Genomic DNA, 17735 nt, shown 5'->3' with positions numbered 1-17735 from the left:
AAATCCTAAGGCATTCTGTACATATGTGAAAAACAGAAGGATGACTGGAGTGAAGGTAGGGCCACTTAAGGATAAAGCAGGCAACATGTGCCTGGACACAGAGGAGGTTGGGGAGATCCTAAATAAATATTTTGCTTAATTGTTCGCCAGAGAAATGAATCTTGATCAATGTGATCTCAGTATAGAATAAGATTATCTGATGAAGCATGTTGAGATTAAGAAAGAGGAAGTGCTGGATTTTCTTAAAAATGTTAGGATTGTTAAGTCCCCGGGACCGGACAAGATATACCCCAGGTTCCTATGGGAAAGGAGGGAAGAGATTGCTGGGGCATTGACAATGATCTTTGTGTCCCCTTAGCAATAGGGAAGTACTAGAGGAGAATGGCAAATGTAATCCCTTGTTTAAAAATGGTAATAGAATGATAGACCAGTGAGTCATGCATCAATGGTGGGGAAACTATTGAAGAGATTCTTAGGGACAGGATTTACAAGCATTTAGAGAAACATCGTTCTCTCCGGTATAGTCAGCATGGCCTTGGGAGCAAAAAAGTCATGCCTCATGAGCCTAATTGAGTTTTTTGAGGAAATGACAAGATAAATTGATGAAGGTAGGGTAGTAGATGTGGAGTCTATGGATTTTAGAAAGGCATATGACAAGGTCCCTGTAGTAGACTCATTCAGAAAGTCATGAGGCATTGGATCCATGGAACCTTGTCTGTGTGGATTCAGAATTGGCTTACCTGTGGACAGCAGAGTGTAGTGGCAGATGGAGCAAATTGTGCCTGGAGTCCAGTGACTAATGGAGTTCCACAGAGATCTGTTCTGGGACTTCTGCTCTATGTGACTTTTATAAATAACCTGGATGAATAATTTGGAGATGTTGCAGAGAGATTTACCAGGATGTTTCCTAGATTGAGGCAAAGTTAGCAGAGCTGGAGACTTTCTGTTGGAGTGAAGAAGGATGAGAGGTGACTTAATAGAGGTCAACATGATTATGAAAGGCATAGAAAGGGTGGACAGCCAGCATCTTTTTCCTGGGACAAGAGTAGAAAACACCAGTTGAGAGGAGGAAAGTTTAGGGGAGATGTCAGGAGTAAGTTTTTTTTTATACAGAGAGTATTGGGTGCCTGGAATGCATTGACATGGGTGGTGGTGGAGGCTGGTATAATAGGGACATTTAAAAGACTCTTTGACAGGCACACGGATGCAAATAAAATAGAGGGTTATTGGTGTAAGGTAGAGAAGGTTTAGATTGCTGAGAAGTTTTGTATATGTTGACACAACATCATGGGTCAAAGGTCAGAACTGTGCTGTAATGTTCTATGTACCATCAACCATGATTGTATTGCATGGTGGAGCAGCCTTGAGGTGCTGAATGGCCTTCCTATTCTCTCTGTGTCTGTGTTTCCAAAATAAGAAAGGGAATATAAGTGGTGGAGGGAGAGGTTTGAGGAGGTAATTCCAGACGTTGTGTCTTGGCAACTGGAAGCATGGGTGCTAATGATTGAATGATTAAAATTACATGCTCAGTGTTGGAATGAAAAATGGTAAGTGACATTTTACTGTATGAATCCAAATGCTGTTATTGTTAAATGCTGATTTGGTCATCCATACCGTCTCATTACAAAATTGAAACCTGAGGCGTATAACAACTAGGTAAAATAATTTATTAGGATTGAGATGGAGTTCCTCCATGCAGATTATCATTTGGCTGTTTTACAGCACATCCAGGGATCAGAGTTTCTCTTGAATCCTTCTTGAATATCTTTAATTTCAAGAACAAAATAATTATTTCTTTTATTTTTGTGAACATAAATTGGTTATCTTACTGTCCTTGCAAACGTTACACTAGATATTCAAAGGCTTTTGAAAAGTAAACACTGAGCATGAAAACTGTTAATTGATGTGAAAAAAACAGCTATTAATCAGTATTTTTGGATGAGACAATTGCATTCTTGTTAGTTCAAGCAAATAATAATCTGATTAAAATGTTCTTTACTTTTCATCCTTTTTGCATTTGTGGGATTGCTACTTAAAATGGTATAAAAGCCATGACACTGATTCAAAACAACAGACCTAAAATGCCTGAAACCTTGATTATCTGAACTCATTGAGGCAGAATCAGAAAAACACTGTGGAATTGATCTTCGGAGAATTTATTAAAATATTGCTGTGTTCCCACTATGTTCTTAAGGGGAGTTAATCTGATTCTAGTGAGCTACGGTAATGGTTTGAACATACTGCTGTGACTGATGATTCCATAAATTTAAGATGAGTTGTGTGACAATACAGTACCTCTGTCATGGTCCAACGTTAGGGCTTGATTTTGAAACTGGAGATTAGAAGGAAAAAAGATAATGGATTATATTCTTGAATTATTCTAATTATTAAATTGAATTTCAAAAATATTTAAAATGATTTATTTGTCTTTTTGTGTTTCTTAAATGTTTGCAATAATTTACAACATTTAATGTCTGCCAGAAACGTTCAGTGCTGTGATGCCTGTCGTGGTGATTGAGAAGCAGGGCCACATGGATACACCACCTAAGAAAAGTTCATGAAGAACTCATGAAGTCAGTAAGCTTCACTGCCTGACTCCTAGGATTGCAAGGTCAGCATGTTTTATCCTCTATATCTTGCCGAGATGAGTACTGGTTTAGCATTTGGTTGTGATGGTGAGTAATGTCGACAGCTGATCTTAACTTAATTATACCCATTATATAAGGATTTGTAATTCAGAACCCAGAAAAGCTACAAAGCTATTAAACATGTCCCTCTTTCTAAAGCCATTACTATAGAAGCTGAAGTATAAAATAGAATTGTTATTTGAACATAAATATTTGAATTATTGAACATTTTACAACTAATTCAGAAATAAAAGAATCAATGCAGTTAGTTTAACTGGCAGTCACTTTATTTGGATCTACTGTTCTGCAGTTTTTCTACTGCATTAATTCCACATTTACATTTATAGTCATTTGAGATTCTGCACTGCTTTTGGGTGGCTTTAATCTATTTCTTTTCAAATGAAATTTGTGCTTGTCATCTGCAGGACTGTAAATGTTAACTTGTTCAACACAAAGGATGCACTGGAAAGTTCAGCTTGCTAAAACTACATTCAATTCCTCATTCAATACATTTACTCGAGCTAAACATGTTGCTAAAATTAAAGTGAAGCAGAATAATTCTTATTCAATCATCCTCCTCTCAGTTCCTATCATAGAATTTATTCATTTCTGTGCCTACTGAACAAATATTCTCCAATGCGTGTTTATCCAATTCTAATGAAGATTTCTTCACAAAAATCCTTTCATGTTGTTCATATACTCAAAGTTATAATTATTGTTTGCTCATTCACAGAACATGTTTGTCACTGACAAGGGCAACATTTGTCCTTCTTCAGGAAAGTGAATTTGAGCCATTTGCACCATTACACTATGTGAATGAAGATATCCCTGCTTTGCTAAGCACTAATGATATAATTGAGAAGTTTGGTGTTGTAGCGGCGGTTCCACTGCTCCTGCAATAACACACGCAACCAGACGGGTTGAACTCAGTGAGCAGACTAGTTTATTGCAGGCTGCTGGGCTGCACTTATAATCCTAGCCCGGGCCTGGCTGAAAACCACACTGGAGGGCGCTGACATCACCCGGGCGTCACGTGGTCCCCAAGCACGGGTTTCTGATCCCTGAGCTGGAAGGAAGGGAAACCCCCGACGGCGCCATTTTGGTTGGCTGCCCCACCGCGTGGCTTACAAGTGGGGCAGGTTTGCCTGCCTTGAGATGAGCTGCCACACAGCCCCCCACCCCCAGAAGCGGCGCCAATGTCCTTTTTTGCCGGATGGCCTCGCTTCTTGGGCTAGGCAACGACCACGAACTCAGTGGGATCGAGGTGCCAAGTGGGGCAGGTTTGCCTGCCTTGAGATGAGCTGCCACACAGCCCCCCACCCCCAGAAGCGGCGCCAATGTCCTTTTTGCCGGATGGCCTCGCTTCTTGGGCTAGGCAACGACCACGAACTCAGTGGGATCGAGGTGCACTGGCTTCAGTCTGTCCATGGTAAACAGCTCATGCCTGCCGCCCAAGTCCAGCATGAATGTCGAGCCGGAACACTGTATAACCCTCTACAGCCCGTTGTATGGTTGTTGCAGAGGTGCCACGGTCGGGTCCCGCCGAACGAAAATGAGCCCCGCGGAAAGCAGCTCGCCAGGAACGTGAGTCTGGCAGGTGCCATACCTGGGTGGTGGTGGGGGTTCGAGTCCAAGCGTGCCCTGAGGTGAGGAAGTAGTTCATACGGTGACCTCTGGGGATTGTGAGGTGCGTTGACGAACTCACCAGGTAGTGCTAGTGGCACACCGTAGATCAGGTCAGCTGATGACGCCTGCAGATCTTCTTTGGGAGTGGAGCGGATGCCCAGGAGCACCCAAGGCAGTTCGTCTGCCAGTCGGGACCGGTGAGGCGGGCCATGAGCGCCGACTTAAGGTGGCGGTGCAGATGTTCAACCAGTCCATTGGCCTGCAGGTGGTAGGCTGTGGTGTGGTGTAGCTGTATCCCCAACCTGTTGCCGAGCTGTGCCCAGAGCGCAGATGTAAACTAGGCGCCCCGCTCCTTGCTGGTGAAGTGAGCCGGGACGCCGAACCGGGTGACCCAACCATGCAACAGGGCTCGGGAGCAGGAGTCAGTGGAGGCGTCTGGCATTGGATTTGCCTCGGGCCAGCGAGTGGTGCGGTCCACCACCGTAAACAGGCAATGGTTGCCCCGGGAAACGGGTAAGGGCCCGACGATGTCCAGGTGAATGTGGCTGAACCGTTCCCGGATGTGCTCGAACTCCTGTATGGGCGCCCTGGTGTGCCTGTGTATCTTGAATGCCAGGCAATGGGTGCATGTTCTGGCCCAGCCCGCGATCTGCTCCTGCAGCCCATGCCATATGAACCGTTCTGCCACCATTCGGACCGTGGTCCTCTGCTGTGGAACCACTGGCCGCGGGGTGCCCAAGGAGATATCACACAGGATGGTGCCTTCGCCGCTCGGAGTTGGGAGGTCTCGGAACTACAGGCCGGTGATGGTGGTCTCGAAGGCCCTCGTCTCCTCATTACCTTTCTGGTCCCAGGCAAGCTGGTCGAAGCATGCAGATGGCCGGTCGCAAGAGTGCATCGGCAACCACATTGTCCTTCCCTGCCTTGTGCCGCATGTCTGTGGTAAACTCCGACATGAAGGAGAGGTGATGCTACTGGCGGGCTAACCAAGGATCCTTTGCCGTCGCAAGCACCTGGGTGAGGGGTCTGTGGTCGACGAAGATGGTAAAAGTCCTCCCTTCCAAAAAATAGGGGAAATGCCGCACCACCAGGTACATGCCCAGTAACTCGCAGTCGAAGGCATTATACTTGTGTTCTGGCAGGAGGAGCAGGCGGCTGAAGAATGCCAGCTGCTTCCAATGCCCATTCACCTGCTGCTCCAGGATGGCACCGATGGCTGTGGCAGAGGCATCGACAGAGAGTGCCGTATGCAGGTCAGTGTGCGGGTGGGTGGGCATGGCGGCCTTCGCGAGGGCGTCCTTGGTGGCCTTGAATGTGGTGCAGGCTTCTGGGTTCCAAGCGAGCGTCTTGTACTTGGCTGGGCCAAGTACAAGGGATGGGATAACGATCAGGAACAGTTGCCTTGTTGGCTGCGATGAGGGTGAATAGCGGTTGCATGATGCGCGCAGCTCCCGGATGAAGCGGTTGTAAAAGTTGACCATACCCGCGAACTGCAGCCCCTTGTGGCTGTTCTGGTGTGGGAACTCCCTGATGGCAGCAACCTTTGCAGTAGCGGGCGTGGCTCCTTCGGCCATGATGGTATGGCCCAGGAACTGCATGGACTCTTTCCCGAACTGGCACTTGGCCAGGTTGATGGTAAGGCCAAAGTCGGCCAGCCGGGAGAAAAGGGCACGTAGGTGAGCCTTGTGTTGCGCCCGCTCCTTGCTGGCAACAAGAATGTCATCCAAATAAATAAAGACGAAATCCAAGTCCCTGCCCACAGAGTCCATAAGGCGCTGGAAGATCTGTGTGGCGTTCTTGAGCCCAACAGCATGCGCAGGAATTCATACAGGCCAAAGGGTGTGATGATGGCCGTCTTGGGTATGTCCTCAGGGTGCACCGGGATCTGGTGATATCCGTGCATCAAGTCAACCTTGGAGAACACCCTTGCACTGTGCAGGTTGGCCGTAAAGTCCTGGATGTGAGGGATGGGGTAACGATCAGGAACGGTTGCCCTGTTGAGCTGTCGATAGTCTCCGCAGGGACGCCAGTCGCCAGAGGCTTTTGGGACCAGGTGAAGCAGTGAGGCCCATGGGCTGTCAGACCACCGAATGATTCCCAGCTCCAACGGGTGCAAAACCTCCTCCTTCGCTACCTGGAGCTTGATGGGCAGGAGCCAGCATGCCTTGGCGTGAACCGGTGGGCCTTGGGTGGGGATGTGGTGGAACACCCCATGGCGCGGCGAGGCAGTGGAGAAGTGTGACTTGTGGAGAGTCGGGAACTCGTCCAGGATCTGCTGGAACTCGTCTCTGGGTGTGCTGATCGTGATCATCTGCGGTTGCTCCAAGCGGGAGGTGTTGAGGCGAACAGCCTGGAAGGTACAGGCGTCCACCAGGTGCCTACCTCGAATGTCCACCAGAAGCCCGTGTGTGAGGAGGAAGTCTGCACCCAGGATGGCAGTCGGGAGGGACGAGACAGTGAACCTCCACGCAAAATTCCATTGGCCGATCTGGAAGTGGACTGTCTTGTCTCCATACATTCAGATTGCCATTGTGTTGACCGCACGGAGGGGAGATCCATGTGGTTAGTTCCTGGATTCGATGGCCATGGCTGGTATGATGCTGATCTGGGCTCCAGTGTCAATGAGGAACCGCCGGTCGCTGACTGAGTCCCGCTGGTAGAGAAGGCTGTGTCCTTGGCCAGCCACCGCAGCCATTAACAGCGGCCAGCCTAGTCGTTTCCCTGGAATGAGCAGGGCTGATGACACTTCCAAGCCTTGGCTCCCCAGTGCTGGTGATAGAAGCAGAGGCCTGAAGCAGATGCTGTGGCCTTGGTTATGCACTTGGGGGCTCCTGCAGGGGCCAAGTGCTCTACTGCAGCAGCAGGGGCGGGCTTGGCATGGTCGTGTCCGTGCCCATACCTCATGACCTGCTGGACCACTGAGCCTTCCGAGAATCATGCGAGCCATAGCTCTTCAGCCTTCTGGGTGACCTTCCTTGGGTCAGTGAAGCTGTCCTGAACCAGCAGCGGGGAGATGTCCCCGGGCATATGTTCAAGGAAGATGCGTTCGAAAAGTGGGCAGTTGGTGCGCTCACCCATGAGTGCGAGCATCTCATCCATCAGTTCCATCGGGGACCTGTCCCCCAGGGCATCGAGGTGCAGCACCTGAGCAGCACACTGGGGTCTGGATAGTCTGAGGGACCCAGTAAGCACTCGCTTGATAGTCTCGTACTTGTCCTTGGTGGGTGGGTGCTGAACAAAGTGCAGCACGCATCTGGTGGTGGCCTGGTTCAGGGCAGCGACCACAAGGTAGAATTTGGTCGTGTTGGACGAAATCTGGCGGAGGTGAAACTGGGCCTCCGCATGGCCAAACCAGGTCTCCGGCTCCTGAACCCAGAATTCAGGCAGTTTCACGACTATAGCGCTGATCCCAGGCTCACACATGATGGGTTCAAAGACGTTTGAACCAGTTGGGGTCACCAATTGTAGCGGTGGCTACAGTGCTCCTGCAATAACACACGCAACCAGAAGGGTTGAGCTCAGTGAGCAGACTAGCTTATTGTAGGCTGCTGGACTGCTCTTATACTCCCAGCCTGGACCTGGCTGAGAACTGCGCTGGAGGGCGCTGACGTCACCCGGGCGTCACGTGGTCCCCAAGCACGGGTTTCTGAGCCCCAAGCTGGAAGGAAGGGAAACCCCCGACGGCACCATTTTGGTTGGCTGCCTCGTCGCGTGGCTTACAAGTAGGGCTAGTTCGCCTGCCTTGTGGTGAGCTGCCACAATGTATTATTCCACAGAATATTTATGAGTCAGTCACATTGCTATTATTTTGGGGTCACATAAAGGTTACATCCCCAGCTATCCTACCCAAGATGAAGCTTGTACATCAAAAGGATTTTTGTGACCGTTTGCAAGTTTTACTTATAATAATGGCTTTTAAAACAAGGTATATTAACGAACCTGATGTGACAGACAGAACGGCCACACACCTGGACAAGCAAAATCGCTGCACCGAGTTACTGGCACAGAATGGTGCGGGCTCCCCCTCTTTGCTTAGGAGAAGCCCGCGTTTGCACACCTGCATGGGTTGATGGTGCGCGTTGCTTCCCTTCTGGCATGTTGCCAGAGAGACAATGACTCTGCCACACGCTAATTTCACTCCCCTTTGTGAGGCGCACTGACATCACTTCCCTTTATGAAGTGTGTTGACATCACTCCACTTTATGAAACACTCTGACATCACTCCCTTTTATGAGGCACGTGATTGTTTAAAATATAAAACAGTTGGTAGTTGACTCTTCAGATAAGCTGTGTTTCTTGAGCTCTGCAGTTAGTCCCACTAAATTGGTGACCCCGACGGGTGCTCAACGTCTTTTTAGCCCCAACAGTGAAACAGGGAGAAAGCCTACAGAATGCACCAATAACAACCTTGCTCTCAATGTCACCAAAACCAAGGAGCTGATTGTTGAAGGGAAAACTGGAGGTATATAGTGATCATTGGGGGAAATCAGAGGTGGAGGGGATGAGCAAATTTTAGTTCTTGAGAATTACTATCTCAGAGGATTTTTTTCCTGGACCCAACCCACTAATAGTATCATGAAGAAAGTACGTCAGCGCCTCTACTTTCTTAGGAGTATGACACCAGAAACTCTGGCAAACTTCTACAGAAGTGTGGTGAAAAGTGTGCTGACCGGCTGCATCACAGACAGGTATGGAGTCACCTATACCCCTAAGTATAAAGCCCTTCAGAAGGTAGTGGACACAGCCCAGGACATCACAGGCAAAACCCTACCCTCCACCGAGAACATCTACAGGGAACGCTGGTGTCAGAGAGCAGCACCAATGATCAAGGATCAACACCACACAACACACGAGAAAGCCTACAGAATGGATGCCACTACTGTGCTGCATGCGGTGGCTGTGAAGCTGCCCACCTTCTGGCCTCACAGACCACGTCCATGGTTCCAGCAGGCTGAGACTCAGTTCCACATTAGGAACAGAACAAATGAAGCCACCAAATTCTAGCATGAAGATTCTTCTGCCATGGTAGATGATTTTATCAACAACCCACCCAAGGAGGATCAATACAATGCTTTTAAGGCAGACCTCCTCTTGACTTTTGGCATGTCTGACCTGGAAAGAGGCACACACTTACTCCACTTCAACAATTTGGGGACAGAAGGCTGTCAGAACTTATGAATGAAATACTTGTGTTAGCAGATGGCCATTTCAACTGCTTAATGTTCAAGGCAGCCTTCTTGGAATGGGTCCCTTGTGACATTGCCCTGCTACTCTCTTCTGCTGACTTCTCTAAACCAAGGGTACTGCAGTTTCCCATGGCAAAGTTTCAACAGGTCAATTTGGACAGTCAAGTCAATGCAGCCGCCAGTTTTGTGGAACTTCACAAGCTACCGAGGAAGAAAAAGCCATTGGAAAATAGTGAGTGGTGTTTCTACCACAGAAAATGGGGCAGGAGTGTGCATCGCTGTGGGCCACTGTACATTTATGTGGTTGACTTCCAGGGAAATGACAACACCAACCACCACTGATGGCCTCGACAGTTGGTGACCAGACCGGCCTGCCATTCTCTTACAATCGGAAATCTCGAGTGCCTCAAGCCGACTTGCATGCCACCAATAGCACTATGATTATCAGTTATGGTACCAAGTCGATACAATTGATATTAGGCGACACACCTTACTGCTGGACTTTCATGCAAGTGGCTGTAGGACAGCCCATTTTGAGAGTGGACTTCTGAGGGCACACAACTTGTTGGTAGACGTGAAAGGACACCATTTGGTCCATGCCACCACATTCCACACATGCCCACTTTCTTCAGGTCTTTGGCTGGCAACACTGCTACATGTGCAAACATTCACCACCAATGATTTTGTGAACTTATTAACAGAGTTTTCTGAACTACATACACCAGATTTCCATTTAGTCTCTCCATGTCATGGAGATCAGCACTACATCACCACCGGCCCTCCCCTACATTCCAAGGCATGCAGACTTCCTCCTGACAGGCTACTAAAGGCCAAAACTATGGAGGAACTAGGCATCATCCGAAGGTCCAATAGTCCTTGGGCATCGCCATGCCATATGGAGCCCAAAGCACCTGGAAGCCTAAGACTGTGTGGAGATTACTGACACCTCAATAGTGCAACTGAGCTGGATAGGTATCCAATACCACACATTCAAGATTTTGCTGCCTGCCAACCTCCATGGCAAACGTATCTTCTCAAAGGTACACTTAGTAAAAGGTTATCAGAAAATCTTTGTCCACCCGTAGGACATCCCTAAAATGGTCATTATTTGGTCTATTTGAGGTTCTGAGGATGCCTTTTGGCTTTAAGAACGTGGCTCAGACACTCCAACATTTAATGCGTGCTGTCACAAAAGATTTGCATTTCCTTTTCGTCTACCTCGATGACATCTTAGTGGCCAGCAAGTCAACACAAGAGCACAGACAACACTTGTAACAATTTTTCCAGCAGCTTTGGGATTTCAGTCTTTCTATCAACCTTGTGAAGTGTGCATTTGGCAAACATACAATTGACTTTTTTGGGACACAGTATTTTGAACGCAGGCGCAACTCCTCTTCAAGACAAGGTATCAGCCATTCAGGCCTTCCCATGGTTCACTACAGTTAAAGGGCTACAAGAATTCCTGGGAATGGTTAACTTTTATAACATTTCATCCCAGCAGCTGCCAGGATCATGAAGCCCTTGTTCCATATCTTCACTGGCAAACCAAAAAAACTGCTCTGAACTACAAAGGCCACAGAATCATTTGACAAAGCAAAAAAGGTGCTTTCAAAGGTAAACATGTTGGCCCACCCCCATATGCATGCCCTGTTTGGGCTCATGTCAGATACATCAGACATCACCATTGGGGCAGACCTAGAACAGAAAATCAGCGGTCACTGGCAACCCCTGGCATTTTTCAGCCTCCACCTACACTTGCCTAAATTAAAGTACAGCATTTTTGACTGGGAGTTAGCACGTTATCTGGCCATCAAACATTTCAGATATTTTCTCGAGAGCAGGCATTTTTCTGCATTTACTGACCATAAGCCTCTAACATTTGCTCTTGCCAAGATTATGGATCCCTGGTTGGCGTGTCAACAGAAACATTTAGCCTATATTTCTGAATTTATCTCTGATGTACGGCATTTGTCCAGTAAAGACAATGTTGTAGCTGATGCCTTGTCCAATACAGAGGTCAATGCGATTACAGGAGGGCTGGATCTCCGGGCTCTCGCAATAGCCCAACAAGAGGACCAGGAGGTACAAGCTTTCTGTACAGCTATTACAGACTTGCTCTTAGCCATCCCTCGACCAATCATCTCACTGTCTTGGCAGAGGAAACTTTTTGACCACATTCATGGCTTGTCCCATCCATCTGTCCGCACAACCGTCAAGCTTATGTCCTCAAAATATGTCTGGCATGGCTTAAGGAAGCAGGTCACTCACTGGGCATGAACATGCCTCTTTTGCTAGGCAGCTAAGGTCCAACGGCACACCCTTGCACTGCTTCAACAATTTCCACCTACGACTCAAAGGTTTCAGAATGTTCACATAGACATTGTGGGCCCGCTGCCTGTGTCCAGAGGTCAATGGTATATACTAACAATGGTTGACCATTTTACTCGTTGCCGGAAGTTACAGCAATATGGACATCACAGCTGAAATGTGTGCTCGGACTTTTCTCTCTATCTGGGTTGCTCGATTCGGAGTACCAGTCCATTTAACCTCTAACAGGGGAACTCAGTTTACTTCAACCTGGTGGGCAAATCTGGCAAGACTTTGCGGTATGCAATTACACCATACTATGGCAGGCCAATGGGCTAGTGGAATGTTTCCACCGGCATCTGAAACAAGCCTTGCGGGCAAGACTTAACGGGCTTCAGTGGGCAGATGAGTTACCATGGGTGCTGTTGGGTATTAAAACGGCACCCAAGGATGGCCTGGAGACCTCTTCAGCAGATTTAGTTTACGGCGCTCCACTCTTAGTACCGGCAGACATCACTCCTCCAGACAAAGATAGATCCTCGGTTAAAGAGGAACTACAAGAACTAAGAAACAAGATGGGTTCCCTAGCTCCAGTTCCAGAAACTCATCATGGATCACTGCCTATACACATTCCTGCTGCTCTCAACTCTACTTCTTACATTTTTGTTCAATGTCCATCCCATGCTTCACTCCTGCAGCAACCTTATGAGGGGCCTTATAAAGTGTTGCAGCACAATGGATCTCTGGTGCTATTGGACATTGGTGGTCGACCAGAACTCTTTACATGAGACAGACTGAAGCCTGCATACATGGACATTGCTGAACCTGTGCATGTCCCAAGCACTGGGAATGCCCTCCTAAATTACCCAAAGTTACGCAGCCATGCAACGATTCTGGATGAGGTGGGGTGGGAGTGATGTGGCGGACCAAGTGGCCACACAGCTGAAGAAGCAGAATCGCCACACTGAGTGGCCGGCACAAAATGGTGTGGGCTCCCCTTCTTTACCTAGGAGAAGCCCACATTTGCAGACCCGCATGGGTTGATGAAGCACGCTGCTTCCCTGCTGGCATGTGGCCAGAGAGGCAATGATTTCAGCGCGCTAACTTCACTCCCCTTTAAGAAGCGCGTTGACATCACTCCCCTTTATGGAGTGCGTGATTGTTTAAAATAAAAAAAATGGTAGTTGACTTCTCTGGTAAGCTGTATTTCTTGAGCTCTGCAGTTAGTACCACTAAACTACTGAATTTAAATTCTCCATTTAGTGTTAGAACCAGAGAATCATAGAATATCATAGCAATAAACAGGCTCTTCAGTCCTAGTCTTCTTAATTATTATTCTGCCTAGCCCCACTGATATACACCTGGACCATACCCCTCTCATCCATGTACCTGTACAAATTTTTCTTAATGGTCAACATTGAGCCCACATTCACCACTTTAGCTGGGAGCTTACTCCTAGCACTCTGCATGAAGAAATTTTCCCTCATGTTCCCTTAAAACTTTTCCCCTTTCACCCTTAACCCATATTCTCCAGTTTTTAATCTCTCCTAATCTCAGTGGAAATAGCTTGTTCACATTCACTCTATTTATACCAATCATAATTTTGTATACCTCTATAACCTTTCTCTGTAACTCAATTGTTCAAGTACCAGCTTAGTAAATTTTCTTAGTAAATTTTCTCTTCACTCTTTCTATCTTATTGATATCTTTCCTGTAGTTAGGTCACTAAAACTGTACTCAATACTCCAAATTTGGCCTCATCAATGTCTTATACAATTTTACCATAACATCCGAACTCCAATACTCAATGCTTTGATTTATAAAAACCAATGTACTAAAATCTCTCTTTACAACCCTACCATTTTCAGGGAATTTTGTATCTGTATTCCCAGATCCCTCTATTTGACCACATTCCTCAGTGTACTACCGTTTGTTGTTCCAGAGAGCAACTCATCACATTTCTCTATATTAAAGTCCATCTGCCTTTTTGCAATCCATTTTTCCAGCTGGTTCAGAACCCTCTGCAAGCTTTGAAAGCCTTCCTTGCACTCCAATAGACCTCCAATCTTTGTGTCACCTGTAAACTTGCAGATCAAATTTACCACATCATCATTCAGATCATTCATATATATGATAACAGCAATGGACCCAACACCAATCTGTATGGCTTATCACCAGTCACAGGAATCTAGTCAGAAAGTCAGTCATCCACTACCAATCTCTGGCTTCTCCCATAAAGCCAATATCTCATCCAATGTATGACTTCGCTATGAACACTGTGCAAATGAACCTTCCTGACTAACCTCACATATGGAACCTTGCCAAAGGTCTTATTTAAGTATAAAACATCCACAGCCTTTTCTTCATCAACTTTCCTGGTAACCTCCTCAAAAAAACTCAATAAGATTTATTAAACATGACCTACCAGGCACAAAGCCAATGCTGACTATCCCTAATCAGTCTCTGTCTTTCCAAATCAGATATCTTATATCAGATCTCTTAGAACATCTTCCAATAACTTTCTCACTACTGACGTCAGTAAGAATGCAAATAAGCTGGAGGAATTCTGCAGGTCTCACAGCATCCATGACTGAAATTTTGGTTACATATCTTTACCTCTTATGGACGTGGCAAAATTTGCTGAGTTCCTCCAGCAGTCTTTTGCTACAGTCACAGTGCCTGCAAACTTATAGGTTTCACTATTATGCCAAGCTTACCAGACTATAACATTGGACAACAATTTTTTTCAAAGATTTCCTTCCTAAAACAAAATGGGGATTTTGATGACAACTTCAAGCTAAACACAAAGATAATTCATATTTGCTGTATCATGCAGGAAGTTGGAGAAACTTTTAATGAACTTTTATTGAATTTAGCATGTTTAATCACATAATGATGCTGACACATTTTAGTTTAACTAATCTAAAAATGTAGTTAGCAGATGATGCCTCTCGTGTCAGTGTCCAACAATAGGTCGCCAGCAATGATTGATTCTAGTTGTCTTGATACTGCTTTTCCATGGTTGCAATATCCTGGAGAAACCTTTCACCGTGTTCGTTACTGTCTGCACCAAGATCAGCGGGGAAGAAGTCCAAGTGCAAATTAAGAAAATGAATTTTCACTGACATGCTGCACTTCATAGAAACATAGAAACATAGAAAATAGGTGTAGGAGTAGGCTATTTGGTCCAAAATGAATGGCAGTGATTTTGATCATGGCTGATCATCCACTCAGTACCCTGTTCCAGCTCTCTCTCCATACCCCCTGATCCCCCTAGTCACAAGTACAAATCTAACTCTCTCTTAAATATAGCTATGGAACCAGCCTCAATCACTTCCTATGGCAGAGAATTCCATAAATTCACCACCCTCTGAGTGAAAAAAATTCTTCCTCATCTCAGTCCTAAAGGACTTCCCCTTTATCCTTAAACTGTGACCCCTGGTTTTAGACTTGCTCAACATTGGGAACAATCTTCCTACATCTAGCCTGTCAAATCCCTTAAGAATTTTGAATGTTTCTATTAAATCTCTTAATCGTTTAAACTCCAGTGAGTACAAGCCCAGTCGTTCTAGCCTTTCTTCATATGCAAGTCCCGCCATCCCTGGTATCAATCTGGTAAACCTTTTCTGCACTCTCTCCATAGCAATGATGTCCTTCCTCAAATAAGGAGACCAAAACTGAACACAATATTCCAGGTGAGGTCTCACCAAGGCCCTATATAACTGCATCAATACCTCTCTGCTCCTGAACTCGAATCCTCTTGATATGAACGCCAACATACCATTTACCTTATTTTACTGCTTGCTGCACCTCCCTGCTCACTTTTTATGACTGATGCACAGCGACACCCAGATCTCTTTGCATCTCCCCTTTTCCTAATTGGATACCATTAAGATAGTACTCAGCCCTCCCATTCTTTCCTCCAAAGTGGATAACCACACACTTATCCACATTATATTGCATCTGCCATGCATTTGCCCACTCACCCAACCTGTCCAAGTCACCCTGCACACTCTTAACAGCCTCTACACAGCTTACAATCCCACCCAGCTTCGTGTTGTCTGCAAACTTGGAAATGCTGTTTCCTATTTCCTCATCTAAATCATAAATATATATCGTCAATAACTGGGGTCCCAGCACTGAGTCTTGTGGGACCCCACTAGTAACTGACTGCCATTCCTATTCTTTGCTTCCTATCTGTTAACCAATTTCCTATCCACCTCAATACCATATCCCCTATACCATCTGCCTTAAGTTTGTCTAGTAATCTCCTGTGTGGGACCTTATCAAAAGCCTTCTGAAAATCCAGGTAAACCACATCTACAAGATTTTCCCTTCATAAAGCCATGCTGGCTCTGACCAATGAATTCACCACTTTCCAGATGTGCTGCAATCACATCTTTAATAACTGACTCTAACATTTTCCCCACTACCGATGTCAAGCTAACATTCCCTGATTTCTCTTTCCCTCCCTTTTTAAAAAGTGGAGTTACATTAGACACCCTCCAGTCCTCAGGAACTACTCCAGAATCTAAAGAGTTTTGAAAAATTATCAACAATGCATCCACTATTTCATGGGCTACTTCCTTTAGCACTCTGGGATGCAGACTATCTGGCCCTGGGGACTTGTCTGTCTTTAATCCCTTCAATTTATCCAACACAACCTCATAACTTACACTTACTTTCCCCAGTCCTTCCGTCACATTAGCCCTATGGTCTCCTATTATTTCCTGAAGATTATTCATATTTTCCCTAGTGAAGACCGAACTAAAGTAGTTATTTAATTGGTCTGCCATGTCCTTGTTCCCCATGACCAATTCACCTGTTTCTGACTGCAAAGGACCCACATTTGTCTTTACTAGTCTCTTTCTCTTTACATATCTATAAAAACTTTTGCAGTCATTTTTTTATGTTCCCTGCCAACGTTCTCTCATAATCTCTTTTGCCTTTCCTGGTTAATCTCTTTGTCTTCCTCTGTAGAACTCTGAATTTCTCCCAATTTTCTGGTATTCTGTTTTTCCTGGCTAGTCTATATGCTTCCTCTTTACACTTGATACTCTCCCTGATTTCCCTTGTTATCCAAGGATGTACTACCCTCCTTGAGTTATTCTTTTTCCAAACTGGGATGAACAAACATTGTATTTCATCCAGGTGATCCTTAAATGCTTGCCATTGCCTTTCTACAGTTAATCCTTTAAGTAACATTTGCCAATCTAACTTAATCAATTCGCGTCTCATACCCTCAAAGTCACCCTTCTTTAAGTACAGAACATGAGTTACAGAATTAACCCTGTCACTTTCCATCCTAATGTAAAGTTCCACCATATTGTGGTCACTCTTGCCCAAAGGGCTTCGCACAACAAGATTGTTAACTAACCCTTCCTCATTACTCAGAACCCAGTCTAGAATGGCCTGTTCCCTCGTTGGTTCTTCAACATACTGGGTTAGAAAATTATCCCGTATCCCTTCTAAGAAATCATCCTCATCAGTACGCTTACCTATTTGATTCATCCAGTCTATATGGAGATTAAAGTCACCCATTATAACTGCCTTGCCTTTATTGCACGCATTTCCAATTTCCTGTATAATGCCATCCCCAACCTCTCTACTACTGTTAGGTGGTCTATATACAATTCCCACTAACGTCTTCTGCCCCCTTGCATTTTGCAGCTCTACCCACATTGATTCCACATCATTCAAGCTAACATCCTTCCTTTCTATTGCTTTTAACTCCTTTCTAACTAACAATGCTACCCCACCTTCTTTTGCTTTCTGTCTGACCCTCCTGAATATTGAAAATCCAAGAATGTTAAGCTCCCAGCCTTGGTCCCCTTGAAGCCATGTCTCTGTGATCCAACTATATCATAGTCATTTACAGCTATCTGCACATTCAAATCATCCACCTTATTACGAATACTCCTTGCATTAAGACACAAGGCCTTCAAGCTTGTTTTTACCAGAGCCTTACCCACCTCACTGACAAAAGGCA

The 17735-nt window shown here is 45.8% G+C and overlaps 1 long non-coding RNA gene across 1 annotated transcript; it reads right to left on the bottom strand.

Moving 5' to 3' along the window:
* Positions 1-1648: 1648 nt before the first annotated feature.
* On the bottom strand, positions 1649-8403 carry LOC138749696 (uncharacterized). Its single transcript, XR_011348827.1, has 3 exons — positions 8193-8403; positions 2296-2332; positions 1649-1765 (listed from the first exon to the last, which is right to left on the bottom strand). It is a non-coding gene; the product is annotated as an uncharacterized lncRNA (long non-coding RNA).
* Positions 8404-17735: the final 9332 nt, after the last annotated feature.

This window comes from Narcine bancroftii, chromosome 1 (genome assembly GCF_036971445.1).
Source record: "Narcine bancroftii isolate sNarBan1 chromosome 1, sNarBan1.hap1, whole genome shotgun sequence".
Lineage (NCBI taxonomy): Eukaryota > Metazoa > Chordata > Chondrichthyes > Torpediniformes > Narcinidae > Narcine > Narcine bancroftii.
Note: the sequence above shows the minus strand (reverse complement) of the source record. Positions and strands in the feature narration are given on the sequence as shown.